At 35.2% G+C, this 14,367-nt stretch overlaps 1 long non-coding RNA gene across 1 annotated transcript in view; it reads right to left on the bottom strand.

Annotated features, from left to right (window-relative positions):
• The window catches only part of LOC145247877 (uncharacterized), a 47,013-nt gene extending 43,521 nt beyond the window's left edge, over window positions 1-3,492 (bottom strand). Inside the window, exon 1 of the long non-coding RNA XR_013863294.1 lies at window positions 2,750-3,492. This is a non-coding gene — a long non-coding RNA (uncharacterized LOC145247877). The remainder of the gene's footprint in view (window positions 1-2,749) is intronic.
• Window positions 3,493-14,367: the final 10,875 nt, after the last annotated feature.

Genomic DNA, 14,367 nt, shown 5'->3' with positions numbered 1-14,367 from the left:
CTGTGCGTCATGAGTAAGTTGCTGGAATCTGTGTTAAATAGAGAAGTAATCAACCATCTTAGCAAAAATAACCTTCTTAGTGACACACAATATGGTTTCCGTTCTGCTAGATCTACAGCAGATGTGCTTACAGTTATATCTCATAGGATTAGCGAATCTCTCGACAGAGGCACCCTTTCTAGGGCAATTGCTCTTGACATATCAAAGGCCTTTGATAGAGTATGGCATAAAGGTTTACTTCACAAGATCTCCAGCTATCGTATAACTGGAAATGTCTTCTCAATTATTAAATCATTTCTCTCTGATAGGTTCATAAGAGTAGTAGTTGATGGGCAAAAATCAGAAGCTCACAGTATTAATGCCGGAGTCCCTCAGGGGTCCATCCTGGGCCCAACTCTTTTCCTGATCTACATTAATGATCTTCCAAATCACATCCTTAAATCATTCGTAGACATTTTTGCTGACGACACTACCATCTATGGTAGCACATCTAAGACAGTAAACGACCAAGTTCTCTCCGATTCTCTCTCCTCTGATCTTGATCACGTTGTACAATGAGGAAAGGAGTGGCTGGTTACTTTTAATGCATCTAAAACCAAGCTTCTATCTTTACATCATCAACGTTCTGATCCCCATCTGGCATCAATTAAAATGAATAGCTCTCGCCTTGGGGAGGCCTCAAGTTTTGACAGGCTTCTGGGCTTGACCTTTACTCCTGATCTTAAATGGAATACATACATCAAATCTGTTGCCAAGGCCGCTGGAAAAATGGTGGGATCCTTCTATCGACCCAGTAGATATCTCACTGCTGATGCAATTCTCTATCTATATAAGAGCCAGATATGTCCAAGGATGGAATACTGTTGCCACATATGGGCAGGAGCTGCTAGAAAGGACTTGTCCTGCCTTGATAGGGCTCAAAATAGACTTCGTGGCCTGGTGGGGGATGTCCTTTTCTCTTCACTGCAACCTCTTTCTCACAGAAGAGATGTTGCGAGTTTGTTTCTGCTTTATCGTTATTTTCATGGAAAGTGTTCGACTGAGCTTCAATCTATGGTCCCCCCTCACCAAACTTTCACAAGAAACACTAGACTAGCTGAAAACATTATGAATAATTTTCCCCACTCTTTATCTGTGCCTAAACCTAAACATAGGTTCCATGATCAAAGCTTCTTCCGTTTTCCTGCTTTCGAGCTGTCTATAATATGGTTGTCTTCAAGTCCAACGTGAACAAGTTTCTGATGAGCCGTTCCACTTAAGTTAACAAATTTACCGAACTTCCATTACTATCGATTACTATATTATCCTTTTGACTACTCTACACTCTTTAACCCTTATCCTTGAGTGGCCTATCGGCCTTGATAAGTGGTGACGCCTATGTAAAAAAAATAAAAATAAAAATACCAGTATTTATATATAGATAATTTAATCCCAACTGAATAAAAAAGCTCAATACACAATAGAGAGTAGAGCTTATTATAAGAGAAAGAAAATTAAAACTGTAAGTTGAACTTTACAATCAAAATTTTTTGTTCAACTGAATACTCCAAAAAACAATTTACAAAGTCCTTATTCCGCGGAGTTTCAAAGAATGCTATTCTTGCTATTCTCCTCATCAGAGGACAGAAAGTAATTAGATGAGAAGAATAACAAGAGTAGCATTCTTTTAAACTCCGCGGAATAAGGACTTTGTAAATTGTTTTTTGGAGTATTCAGTCGAACAATAAATTTTGATTGTAAAGTTCAACTTACAGTTTTAATTTTCTTTCTCTTATATATATATATATATATATATATATATATATATATATATATATATATATATATATATATACTAGCTGGTTGCTCAGTCGTACCATACGCTTAAACATGAGATTTTCATTTATGCAGATTGCACATGTATTATTATAGAATCAATCCTCTCTTGAATATTATGAGGAATAATTTGCCAAAAAAAAAAAAAATATTATTAGGACTAATTCGCAAAAAAAATTTTTTAAATGATAATGTCGTTCTGTATTTGTTTACAATATCACGTCAGCTGATATTTGAGCTTGACGATCTTAAAAATAGTCTTTCTTCTCTTATATAAAATAAAAGAAGAATTTTTATAGGAGAATATTTTACATTACACTGGCCAAGGTTACACTGGTGTAACGTAAAATATTACCTTGAAAAAATTATTTTTATAATCTATGAGAGAGGAAAAACTATTTCTAAGATCGGATATTTTTGGTTTTCGATACTTATCGGATGAATTCCTGTGCAAAACATATCTAAGATCACTGTCAGAAATATAAATTACCTTTGTGTGAAATTTGCAAAAGATAGGCTCAGCCGTTTCAGAACCTATGAAGAAGGAACTAATACACACATACACACACACACAAAGTGACTTTTATATAAGAGTAGAGAACACACACACACACTCACACACAAAATGACTTTTATATAATAGTATAGAACATGAACACACACACACACGCACACACACACACACACACACACACACACACACACACACACACACACACACACACACAAATATATGCATCACAGGGAGAATAGGTTTCCTCTAGGAAAAAAAAAAGCAATTTATTTCATTGGCCTCTTTTTCTTCTCTGTAGGGATTGCTTGCATGAAAAAAATCAATATACGTGAGTAATAAAAAAAATATAGCAGGTGATTGGAGTCTTATTGATTGGAGTCTTGGTGATGGGAACATGGCCATATGAAACAATAGACTCACCTGACTGGACATCAAGTTCTGACCTGTCCGAATGCAGCAGGGAATACCATAATGTTGTACATGATGACCGATAACCAACAAACAAACAGTGGATGAAACAGGTTGATGGAATCATTTAGATGCGGATATTTTTAGATACTTTGTCCGTGATCGGTCGGTGTTAGAGTTAGGTTTAGGGTTGTACGTGATTGGTCGGTTCGTCAATTATTCATACTTTAGTGTAAAATAACATTTTTTTTTGGCCTGCAACGATTAAATTTGAAATAATTTCTTTAGAAGTGATCAGATTTGCTTTCCAGAAATATAAAATAGTCTCTGTCGATTAGTCCATTCGTCAATCTGTCAAGCTAACGTTTCTATTTTGAAAATAAATAAATAATTGTTATAATTCTTTTTCTATCTTTTGCAAATGATTCAAATTTTAGTATGTTATTATGGATGATAACGACTACCAGTTGTCAAAATTTCAGCTTTTCATAGTTGTTATTTCTAACAAATATTAGGTTTTAAAATTTTGTCCCTTAGTTTTGGACGCTACTGTATATAGGAGTCTATCTGTCGGTTAGTCCATACGTTTGTCTATCATGATCAATTTTGAAATAGCAGTTTTAGATGTGTCCAGACTTGATGTACAGGAATATATATACATATACATATATATATATATATAGGAGTCTATCTGTCGGTTAGTCCATACATTGGTCTATCATGCTTGGATTTTCAGTAGAATTCAGTGAACACACACAAAGACACACGTTCAAACATTAACCCTATTTATTTTGTTTGCAATGCTTAAGTTTGAAATAAGATTTTAAATAGCATTTTAATTGGTTTTACAGTTACATTTAAATATTTAATTATATGGCTTCGGTTTTATGGCATACATTATAAAAAAAACAATACAGATAAAAAAAAAATTTAACGTTTAAAATAACCTTTATACATAAGATATCAACTTGAGTGTTGGTGGTTTGTGTAATATTTATTAATTTCTAATGTCGGTTTTTAATGTAGGAAAATTTTGTTCAGCCCCAAATTCTGACAGTCTGGGTTTAAACAAACATTACAATTGCTGCAGTTTGGAAGTATTTCTCCGAGGACAGGAAAGATATTGACAAAACGATGCAAAATAGTTTTAAATAAAAAAAATAACAATAAATAAGTGACATTCCTGCGGTGGGTGGCCGTAATAAAAGGATATTCAAGAAAGGTATTCCACAAGGAAATAAATGGATAAAGAGGTTCTGAAGTAATAAAGAAATAGAGAAGTTTATTGAGAATATTTACAGAGACAGCCTGTTACGTTTTTAAGTGTTCCCGCCCAGGGAAGGCTCTCACAACCGGTGACCGGTGATAACGTTCTTTCGATAAAAAGTGAATTGCTCATCTCGCCATAACACCTCCCCCTAAGACAATTTCTCCCAAGAGAATTTGGCTTAATATCGTTTGCTTTTTGGCTTGGGGCTCAGCCGGTTAACTTTTCTTTTCACCCTTGTACTTTTTCTCCTCAATATCGTTTGAGTGGGTGGAGTTGGTGGAGAAGCTGGAACTCTCAAATCTGGAGTAAGTTCTGTTAAGGGTTGGGGAATATTAAAAGAATCATACAAAACCTCTAGGGGCAGGTCATTTTCTTCTGCCTGTTTGTAGTCATCAGTGTGTCGAGGTCTTAGCTGATTTATATGCCTGCGACAGTCGAATTTATTACTTCTTACAGAATATAGCATGTGTCCGATTCTTTTCATGATAATCCCCTCCTCCCCAAAATTTTTTCACTCCTGTAATTCAGGAAGAATATTCTGTCACCAGGTTTGTAAAACCTTGTTGGAAAATTTTCTTTTGTTGTTGTTACTCTGGTTGCACTTGGTAAAATTCTGTCAAATACAGATCTAATTTTCCGTGCAAACATCAGTTCGGCTGGTGACGAACTGGTATCAGTGTTTGGGTTCGGAGTTATCCTGTACACCGATAAAAATTGTTCAAGACTCTTCTCGTCAGTGTCCATGCCTTGGTTTTTCTTCAAGGCTCTTTTGAATGTATTGACGAACCTCTCTGCTAGGCCATTTGAACTTGGGTGGTAGATTGCCGTTGTTAAATGTTCAAGGGAGAAGTGCATTGAGAATGGTGGTGACTATGTAGAAAAATAAATTCTAAAGCAGAAAAGGTCGCTCGTTTCAATGTTACCACTCCCGTTTTTGTAGCTCTTTAATCTTTGGCATTAAAAAAATAGGAGGGTTTACTTTTGTAACAACCCTTGTATTATAAAAAGGCAGTTATCTTTTTACCTCCTTCAAGATCTTTTGGTCTATGTATAGTGGGTCATATATTCCTCTTTTTTCCTTTTTGACATCTTTTCTGTTCCTCAGAGAGTAATCCACAATTATGAAGCATATTTGTTCCCTCGGTTGTGAGGTAAATATTTTCCCCATTGTAGGTAAACATGTAATAGGATTGTAGTTGCTAGAAATAGTTCCTTTTATTGTCTTTTTGCACCAGTGCGGTTCTACCTTTGGTCATTCATTTTGGCATGTCTGCTTTGTGGATACATCTTTTCAAGTTCTGTGTGTATGTATGTAGATGTATCCAGTTAAAACTCAAAAGAAGCAAAACAAACCCTCCACAAAGTTATTATTTTCTTGATTGGTATTGCCCTGGATGGATAATATATAAAATCTAGAAAAAAACAGCAAAAAAACAAAAAAACGAAACAAATATGCATTCTTTGACCATAAACTGGCTAAGATTTCATTGGATGAGAGGACAATTTTCCAGCCATTTTCAAATACAAACAAAAGGGAAGTAACTCTGATTTCTTTTTGATGAGTTAATTCTCTCTCTCTCTCTCTCTCTCTCTCTCTCTCTCTCTCTCTCTCTCTCTCTCTCACTCCTCGTTCTTACCACCTCCTTCTTTCTTTCACCCTACCCCATTCCTCTCTCTGAACACACACACACACACACACACACACACACACACACAGGAATGAGTTAACATAATATGAATGATTCGTGCATGCACATTCGTGAAACTATTGACAAACAGATAAAAATCCGACGACTCCCACATACCATTTTTCCAATTTTGACCACTTAGCGGTCCTTTGTTCTGGAGGAAAACTGATTAAAAAGTTTTCATATGTCTGCATACTCTATATACGAAATTTCAAGTCTGTAGACCAAAAATTCGGTGAGTATATAGGTTGAGAAGCGTCCTCATACACATATTCTCACTTTTATAGATGTACGGATTATTACAATATTATATAAAACATTTACTTTCACAATCTAGCGATCTGCCATTATTATTTTTAAATCTTTTGGTTTCATACAGTTACCTCCCCTGCTATTATATATGTTACATTGGGGAGTTAATCGGATAGAATGTTTTTTTGTTTTTTTTACAAATGGGCCACTCGAGGATAAGGGTTAATGAGTGTACAATGGTCAAGGGGAACATGTCATCGTAATCGTTAGTGGAAATTTGGTTGGATTACTTAAGGGAATGGCTCATCAAGAATTTATTGGACTTGATGACAGCCATATTATAGACAGTTGGAAAGCAGGAAAATGGGACAGAGTTCCACAGGCGTGCAGTTCTAAGAAAGAAACTTTATTCATGGAATCTACGTTAAGGTTTAGGAACAGATAAAGAGTGGGAGAAATTATTGATAGTGGTTTCAACTAGATAAGTGTTTTTCGTGAAAGTCAGGATAGGGGGGGGGACCATAGATTGGAGCTCAGTCAAGCACTTGTCATAAAAATAACAATAAAGCGGAGACAGGCTTGCAATAAACAGTACATAGGGCCCAAGCAAATCCGGGATGAACTGCTAGTATATATATATATATATATATATATATAAAAAACCCTTCTGGTTATTATTTAAGTAAAACTTGAAATTTACTTTGAAAGCAGTTTAAATTAATAAATGATTTTCTAGTTTTGGGATATGTTACTAATTTCGACATGACAATTAAGAAAATAAGATTGGTTTTAGTTGAAATTCAATTTTTCAATTTATTTATTTTTTTCTGTCATTAATTAATAACAAAATAGTTCAAGGTGAAATAAAAAAAATTAAAAAAATGCCCCCCCCCCCCACACACACACACATAAAATTAAAAATAGTACTTTAAATAAAAACTCATTGTTGAAAAACTAACAAATAAAATTTGGGAAAAACTAAAAAAAAATTGTTTTTTTTTCTTAAACAGGTGAAAACAACGAATTGGAAAAAGAAAAAAAAGAATCGAAAATGTGACACATTTTGGCCATCTTGTCGGCCAAAATTCAACATCTCCTTCAAAAAGAATGGGTATTTAAGATGAAATAAAAAAGCATTTTTAACTACTTAAAAACAAATGCTCCAGCTAAGTCGCAAAGTAACTTTTATTAGTTATGGTAACATTTTTGTATATTTCTTTTTGACCACTTACTCGTTTTGCAGTCTTAATTCCAAAATGCACTGTCCCATATTTCCTGATTTGATATGTGAAAAATAGGTGCTTAATCAGACTGGCAGTTATTGGCGATAAACAAAAATGAAGAAAAACTTTTGTCGTGTACCGACACTCATATAATGGAGATGGTATATTTCAAAAATCACAAAATTGATTAATTTTGTTTTCTCCTTTTTTTTTTCTCAAAAAACAAATTTGCCGTTTATGCCGATAAGTGAAGAGCGAATTTTGTTTTTAACTTGTATAAAATGATCCTTCTAAAAACTTTTTCATAATTTGAAGATTTTACTTTTTAAAAAAAAACAAAAATTAAAAAAATAGACTTTATGTTAATAAATTATTGTTTGGTTTTAAATCTAATGTTTCAGTTGTCTTTTTGACATTATCCCCCCCCCCCAAAAAAAAAAAATGTGCTTCTACATTATTGGGACGAGATTTTGTAGTCGATAAATGGAGTATTTAGATTAAAAAAAAAATAAAAACGATGGTTTCAACTGATTGTTTTTGTTGTTGTTTTGTCAATTCTAATAAGTTACAATGATGGTGTTATATCACATATCCCTCACAACAGACGCAACTCCGGCAGTTTATAAACACAAATAATTACCCCATAAAAGGCTACAACAATACAACGCCTACTAGAACACATTCACAATTTCTTAGTTTTAAATTGACACAACACATGAATACAAACATCAAACAGACGACTCCCTACAATACGTTAAAACACAAAAAACAAACGAAAATGACGACCAGCACTGAAAGCCGCCTTTGTCTACAACTACGTCCGCAATACGAGTATAAATACGACTGCTTTTTCAACAAGCTGGCAGATCGGCCCAGCATGTCAAGCAGTGAAATTCGTTCTGTCAGCAGCCATTAACCCTTTGCAGCTATTAAGATTACTACGCTCTCCCCGTCTCCGCAACCGCAGCCGCCACCACCCCACTCGTGGTACTGGACAGCAGCCTTGAAGACTACTCCCCTTTTTGCCATCGCCGCAGACACCACCAGATCACCCAGCTCATCAGACAGCAAGGTTTGTCCAGCCAGTAGTAGCAGCCACCATCACCAACCCTCCACCAGCGACAGCAGCTATCAAAATTACTTCTCTTCTGCCGTCGCTACCAGATAGCGACCTTTAAGACTACTCCTCCTTCGCCGTCGCTGCAGCTGCCACCACCATATCCATATTCCAGACACCAGAACACCAAAATCACGTTCCAGTCGGCGCCACCTCTACCACCATTATAACACCAGATTATTTCCAAGTTCATATCAATTCCCGACCAGCATTCCTACCGACATCTCACCACCGCCGCCGCTGACATATCCTGACACATTCAGCAGTTTATTTCACGATGGTTTTAACTTTAAATAAAAGTTTATACTCAATCTTTTCGTTTGTCCTTTTCTTGCTTCCATGCTCAGTTTTGTAATATAACAGTAGCTTCCAAATTGTGCAATCAAAATTACCTGAATATTACTGAATTATTAAGCGAAACAACTTTAATCGTGTTAGCAGGTGAAATATTGCCGCCATCTTTGTTTAATTCGAACAGATAATTACCTCCTTCAATCGTTTTCATCAAATTCTATTTTTATTTCCTTTAATAAAAAATTTTCTACCTCATCAATTATCGTAATTTTTGGAAACATTCATCTTAAAAATACAAGGAATACATAGATACCATTGTTTTCATATAAAATCAAGGAATCAAGAACAGACAGCGGTCATTACTGCTTTTTCATTCGCATCTACATGGAGTAAAATTTGATTTTCTTGAAAAAAAAAAAAGAAAAAAACTACTTAATTAAATTACGTGATTTTTGGAATATTTCATCTTCATACATCATGTAGACTTTTCTGTATTTTCTTTACTTTTAATTGCCACCATAAGTGCCAGTCTGGAAAAGCACTAAAAAATCTTTTAAACCAATATTTAATTGTTTGTTTTGTTCGTACATTCTTTCACAGTTGCAACTTTCTGCATTGCTATCACCATTCATAAATATCCATATACCTGTTTACCAGCAATTCTTCAAAAAAATTACCTTTTTCTTTTATATTTTAAATTTTATTTTTTGGCGCACGTATGGAAGCTATGCCCACCCCCCACTCTGTATTTTTTTTTTTTCGTCTTTTTTTCTTGTTTTCAGCAAATTATTATCGAATGGACACTAGTCTACTAGATTATCAAGAAAAAACTTTTTGGGCACTTCTGCAGTATTCGGGCAGCCGTCATTGGTAGGGGGCGATAACTCCAATTTCTTCTTGTCAAATAAATAACAAACAAGATTTTTTTCCGAACACAAAAATATTTGAAAACCAAGACATTTATTGTATAAAAATGAATCAAAATATAATTGTAAAGACATTTATTGAAAAGTCTGCATAAAAAATATATAATTTTAATAAAACAATTTTGTAATTAAAGCAAAATTGAATTTTTATCAAATAAATAGGTTTTTTTTTGTTTTCTTTTTCGAACAAATAAATGATTTCAATGAAACATTTTTTTGAATTAAAGCAACATTGAAGGATCAACAACAAATTAATAATTTAAATGAAACATTTTTCCGAATTAGAGAAATTACCCAAAAGTATGAGTTATCGTCCCCTGTTCTTTGACCAAAAAGCACCACCTAGCAGCAGTTTAGTGAAACGCACTCAAAAATATGGCGTCCGCACGAATACTGCAGAAGTGCCAATTTTCTTAAGTCAGTATTTAAATATTTGTAGGAAGTGCTCAGTTTCTAATGCATGTAATTTCTTACATGACTTGAATCGCAACACTTTATTGGTTGATTGAATTAATGCATTGTTCTGATTACAGCTTTTGATGTGAATTTTAACTTAAAACTTTAGTCCGAGCAAATCTTTCATGCAAGATGAACTCATTCTATCTTTTTATTAATTTAAGGGGCTGTTGGCGCCCAATTGTCATTGTGTAATATCGAAAGTTCTAATCAGCAAAGAATGTTGGTTTTGGGTTTTACCTCTTCAACGGAATTATCCGGCTTTTTTTCTTTTTTTTTTTTTTTTTCGCTTGGAATGTTGTTTAAATGGATCCAAAACCAAGGACTATTAAAAATTTTCACAGATTTTTTTACCTCATACTTCTTACGAAGTCTAAACTACCAGGCTCGGCTGAGCAGCAAAATGACCCAACATAATTTTGCAATCAAGAAGAAGAGACGACTGGCTTTAATCAACCAAGTAAATGTGCTTTTCGTAATTGTCTATATTTTGCTATGCCAGGGTTCTAAACTAAATCATTAAATCATTGGACATCACACTCAGATGTGGTTTGATATAACATGTCGTAATTTAATTTACAATATTAGTGCTTGTGCATTTATCGACTCAGTGATTTCCATGAAGTTACTCGAATGTGTCTGACAGATGACGGGAAGAACAGGAAATGGCCGGGCGAGCCTTATTAAAAAAACACACACACAAATTGTTACCCCCCTCCCCATTTTAAGAATGGCGACGACCACTGGAATTCATTAAGTAATACATTGGAAAAAAATATTTTACTATTCAGAAAAGTTTATTATTCAATGTTATCCATTATGTTTTCACTGGTGGCTATGTTTTTCCCAACTGAACAAATTCTGATATGCATAAGTGTTACAAAACATCCCCTTCTTCCTATGTTAAGAATGGCGCCGTCACTGACATTCATTAATAATGCCTTAACATCTAGAAAACTACTTGTCTGACCCAAATTTGAATGTGATATTCGTTTTCAGCATACCCGAAAAGTTTACCATTTATTCATATACACGTTTATCAAAAAAAAATATATATATAGATGTTATTTTATAACCATGAGATTTGTCAATAATGTAGTTAAACATAAGCTCAATAATAAATAGATTATATCAATTAGAGCTTCCATTTATTAATCGGGTACCATTCGAAATATTCCAAAATATTACTAATTAGAATCTCAAATATTCAAATAAAGTTCCGAAAATATTCAAAATATTGATACTTATGCAGAGAAGGTACCGTGCTATTTTTTTTATGTATTTTCAAGTTGAATTCAAGTTTTACGGTATCTTTGTTTATTAAATTGCTTGGCGAAAGTACAGAATAGTTAGAAAACACCTTCCCTTCCCATGTTAAGAATGGTTTCTAAATAATAACGTTGTTATTTCAGCACGGTAGCTTCACTGCATAAGTACCAAAACATTAAGTAAAAATTTATTTCCGGAACTCAATTTTGATATTTGAAATTCTATTTATGATGTTTGGAATATTTCGAATTGTATCCTCTATATATATATATATATATATATATATATATATATATATATATATATATATATATATATATAATTATTTTACGGATAGGTTACCACGTATTGCAACTTACAGGCTACTTATCAAAACTCGGGAGGACATGAGTTAAAGGAACGTTATTTGAACGATGATTGGAAATAGTGGTTGAAATGTACAGAAGATCATTTGAATTGATTATATATGGATTGGAGCTCAGTCGAGCACTTACCATGACCATAAAAATACAATAGCAAGAGGCTAGTAAGATTTGTTCTGAGTGATTGAGGCTGTAGGGACGAGGAGATACCATCTTTCACTAGATTTCAAAATAGTTTTTGTACCCTGTTAAAATAAGAGTATTCCAAGCAGCACCTTCACAAATGTGACAGCAGTATTCCATTTTAGGACGGATTGGGCTTTTATACAAGTAAAGGATAGTGTTGGAGGTGGGGTGTCTTTCTAGAAACGAAGAATGATCCAACCATTTTTTTAGCAATCATAGCATCATATTTGATGTAGTAGAAGAAAAACTACTTACACAAACAGCATCACATCTGTTTGGTCTGTCAGGTGCCAGAATCGGGGGGGGGGGGAGGTTTAAAAAAATGTTGGTTTATAAATGGATTTTTTATGTGTGGCATTGACTTGCATATGAAGGGAATGGCTGCTTTAAGAAGGACGAATTAGGGAGGACAGACAGTTTTTGGCAACTGAAAGAAAACACTCAAATTGAGAGTTGTTGTGAATTACAGCTTAAAAGCGAGATTCCTTTTCTAACAGTAATAAATAAACACTCAATCAATATATTTTTGTATCCTCATAATTTTTTTTTTTATTTATTTACTAGCAAAGATGGAAGGTAGTAGACATTGCAGGCCGGTCATATATTTTCAATCATATTTGTTATTACAATTCTCTATTAAATATACATATATAGTACCAATTAAAAAAAAAAAATTAAAATTATTTTGGTACCATCAGTTAGAATCGAAACTAAAACATTTAGTGCTCCATCCTTGTGCCCCTCATTTAGCGTTCCAACCTTTTTTTTTTTATTACATTTTCACCCCAAACAAGGTGTAGGGGACTACTATCAGGGGCAGCAACTACTGGAGCACTATGTTGGGATTTGGGCGGCAAGATGTCAGTTCACATTGCACTTGAACTTCTGAATGTCAGTACAGTTAGGGAAGCAGGAACTTGGAATGGAATTCCAGAGTCTAGCGGTTCTGGGGAAGAAACTACTGGAGTAGAAAGATATTTTACATCTTGGGATCTCTACTGTGTGGGGGTGGGATTTAGCTGCCTGTCAGGTTTGTCGAGGGCGTCTATGTCGTGGGGGCACAAGTGTCTGCAGTTCGTCAGAGCATTCACCATTAAAATACTTGTAGAACAGGCAGAGAGATGCAACGTTTCGTCAATGGGACAGAGGCTGAAGCTTAGATGCCAGTTCAGCACCTATCAGGTTGGCAACTCTCTTTTGAACCTCGTTTAGGAGTGAGAGACTAGTAGCAGATGCACCAGCCCAAATGTGACAACAATACTCCATACATGGCCGAATGGTGACCTTATAGAGGTACAGGATACTTTCAGGTGTCAGTAGTTTTCTAGCACGGTAGAGAGAGCCTACCTTTTTCGCAGCGGCCCTGGCAATGTTTTCCATATAATTGTTCCAACTCATGTTTCCTGTGAACGTTAGGCCAAGCAGTTTGATAGATGTACTCTCAGACAGGGAGTCACTAGCCATTGCTATTGGTGGCAGAGGTTTCTTGTAATTATTGAAGGAAACCAGTTTAGTCTTGGCAGCATTGAATGTGACCATCCATTTATGTCCTCATTCCACTACAGATTGGAGGTCATCCTCTAGTGTTTTTGCCATTTCTTTAGATATGTGTTCATTTGTTTTCCTGTCATGCCTGTTATAGAGTGTAGTGTCATCAGCATATATACCCATCTCAGAGGCAGTTTTGTCGGGGAGGTCATTAATAAATATTAGCAACAATAGAGGTCTAAGGATAGACCCCTGAGGCACTCCCGCATTTATATCCCACTGTTTAGATGTACGACCGTCAAGGACAACCTGGATTTTTCTCTTATCTAAGAAGGATTTAATTATGTTAAGTATTCTACCAGTGATACCGTATGATTTAATTTTCCTGAGGAGACCCTTGTGCCATACCCTGTCAAAAGCCTTAGATATATCTAGAGCTACCGCTCTGCCCTCCCCCGCTTTGTCCAGTGAATGGTATATACGTTCAGAGATTCACAGTGAGGATGTCAGCTGTGGAACGGGCATGTCTAAATCCATATTGTTTGTCAGTCAGAAGTTTAGCATCTGTAAGGTGCTGGACTAGAGCATGGTTAATTATGGTCGCAAATATTTTGGCGAAAAGTGGGAGGAGGCTAATGGGGCGATAATTTGATGGGTCAGTTCTTTCGCCAGAATTCTTGAATATTGGTACCACAGAAGCAGTTTTCCAACAGCCCAGAAAGCATGATTCATTAAGGCATTTGTTGTAGAGTTTGGAGAGAACTGGAGGCTACTTCGGCTGAGCACTTTTTTAATAGCACAGCTGGGATGAGATCAGGTCCACATGCTTTTGAAGTGTCAAGGTTTTTTATGATAGCGTGTACCTGAGCAGGGGTGATTTTTAGATCGTCTAGCGTGGCGTCTGTCCGCAAAGGAAAGTCAGGCAGGGGGTGGTTGGTAGATAATGTTGGATGTGCAGCCATACACAATAAAACAATCCTAATCAAGATTACCAGACAAAACATCGATCTACAGTGCTGAAGTATCAGCCATTGGTATGGCACTCGATCTTATAGAAATATAGCACATAATTTATGAGGATAAAATAGAGTTGCAAGAG

This window comes from Euprymna scolopes, chromosome 26 (assembly GCF_053919585.1).
Source record: "Euprymna scolopes isolate OS-2025 chromosome 26, ASM5391958v1, whole genome shotgun sequence".
NCBI classification, from domain to species: Eukaryota; Metazoa; Mollusca; class Cephalopoda; order Sepiida; family Sepiolidae; genus Euprymna; species Euprymna scolopes.
Note: the sequence above shows the minus strand (reverse complement) of the source record. Positions and strands in the feature narration are given on the sequence as shown.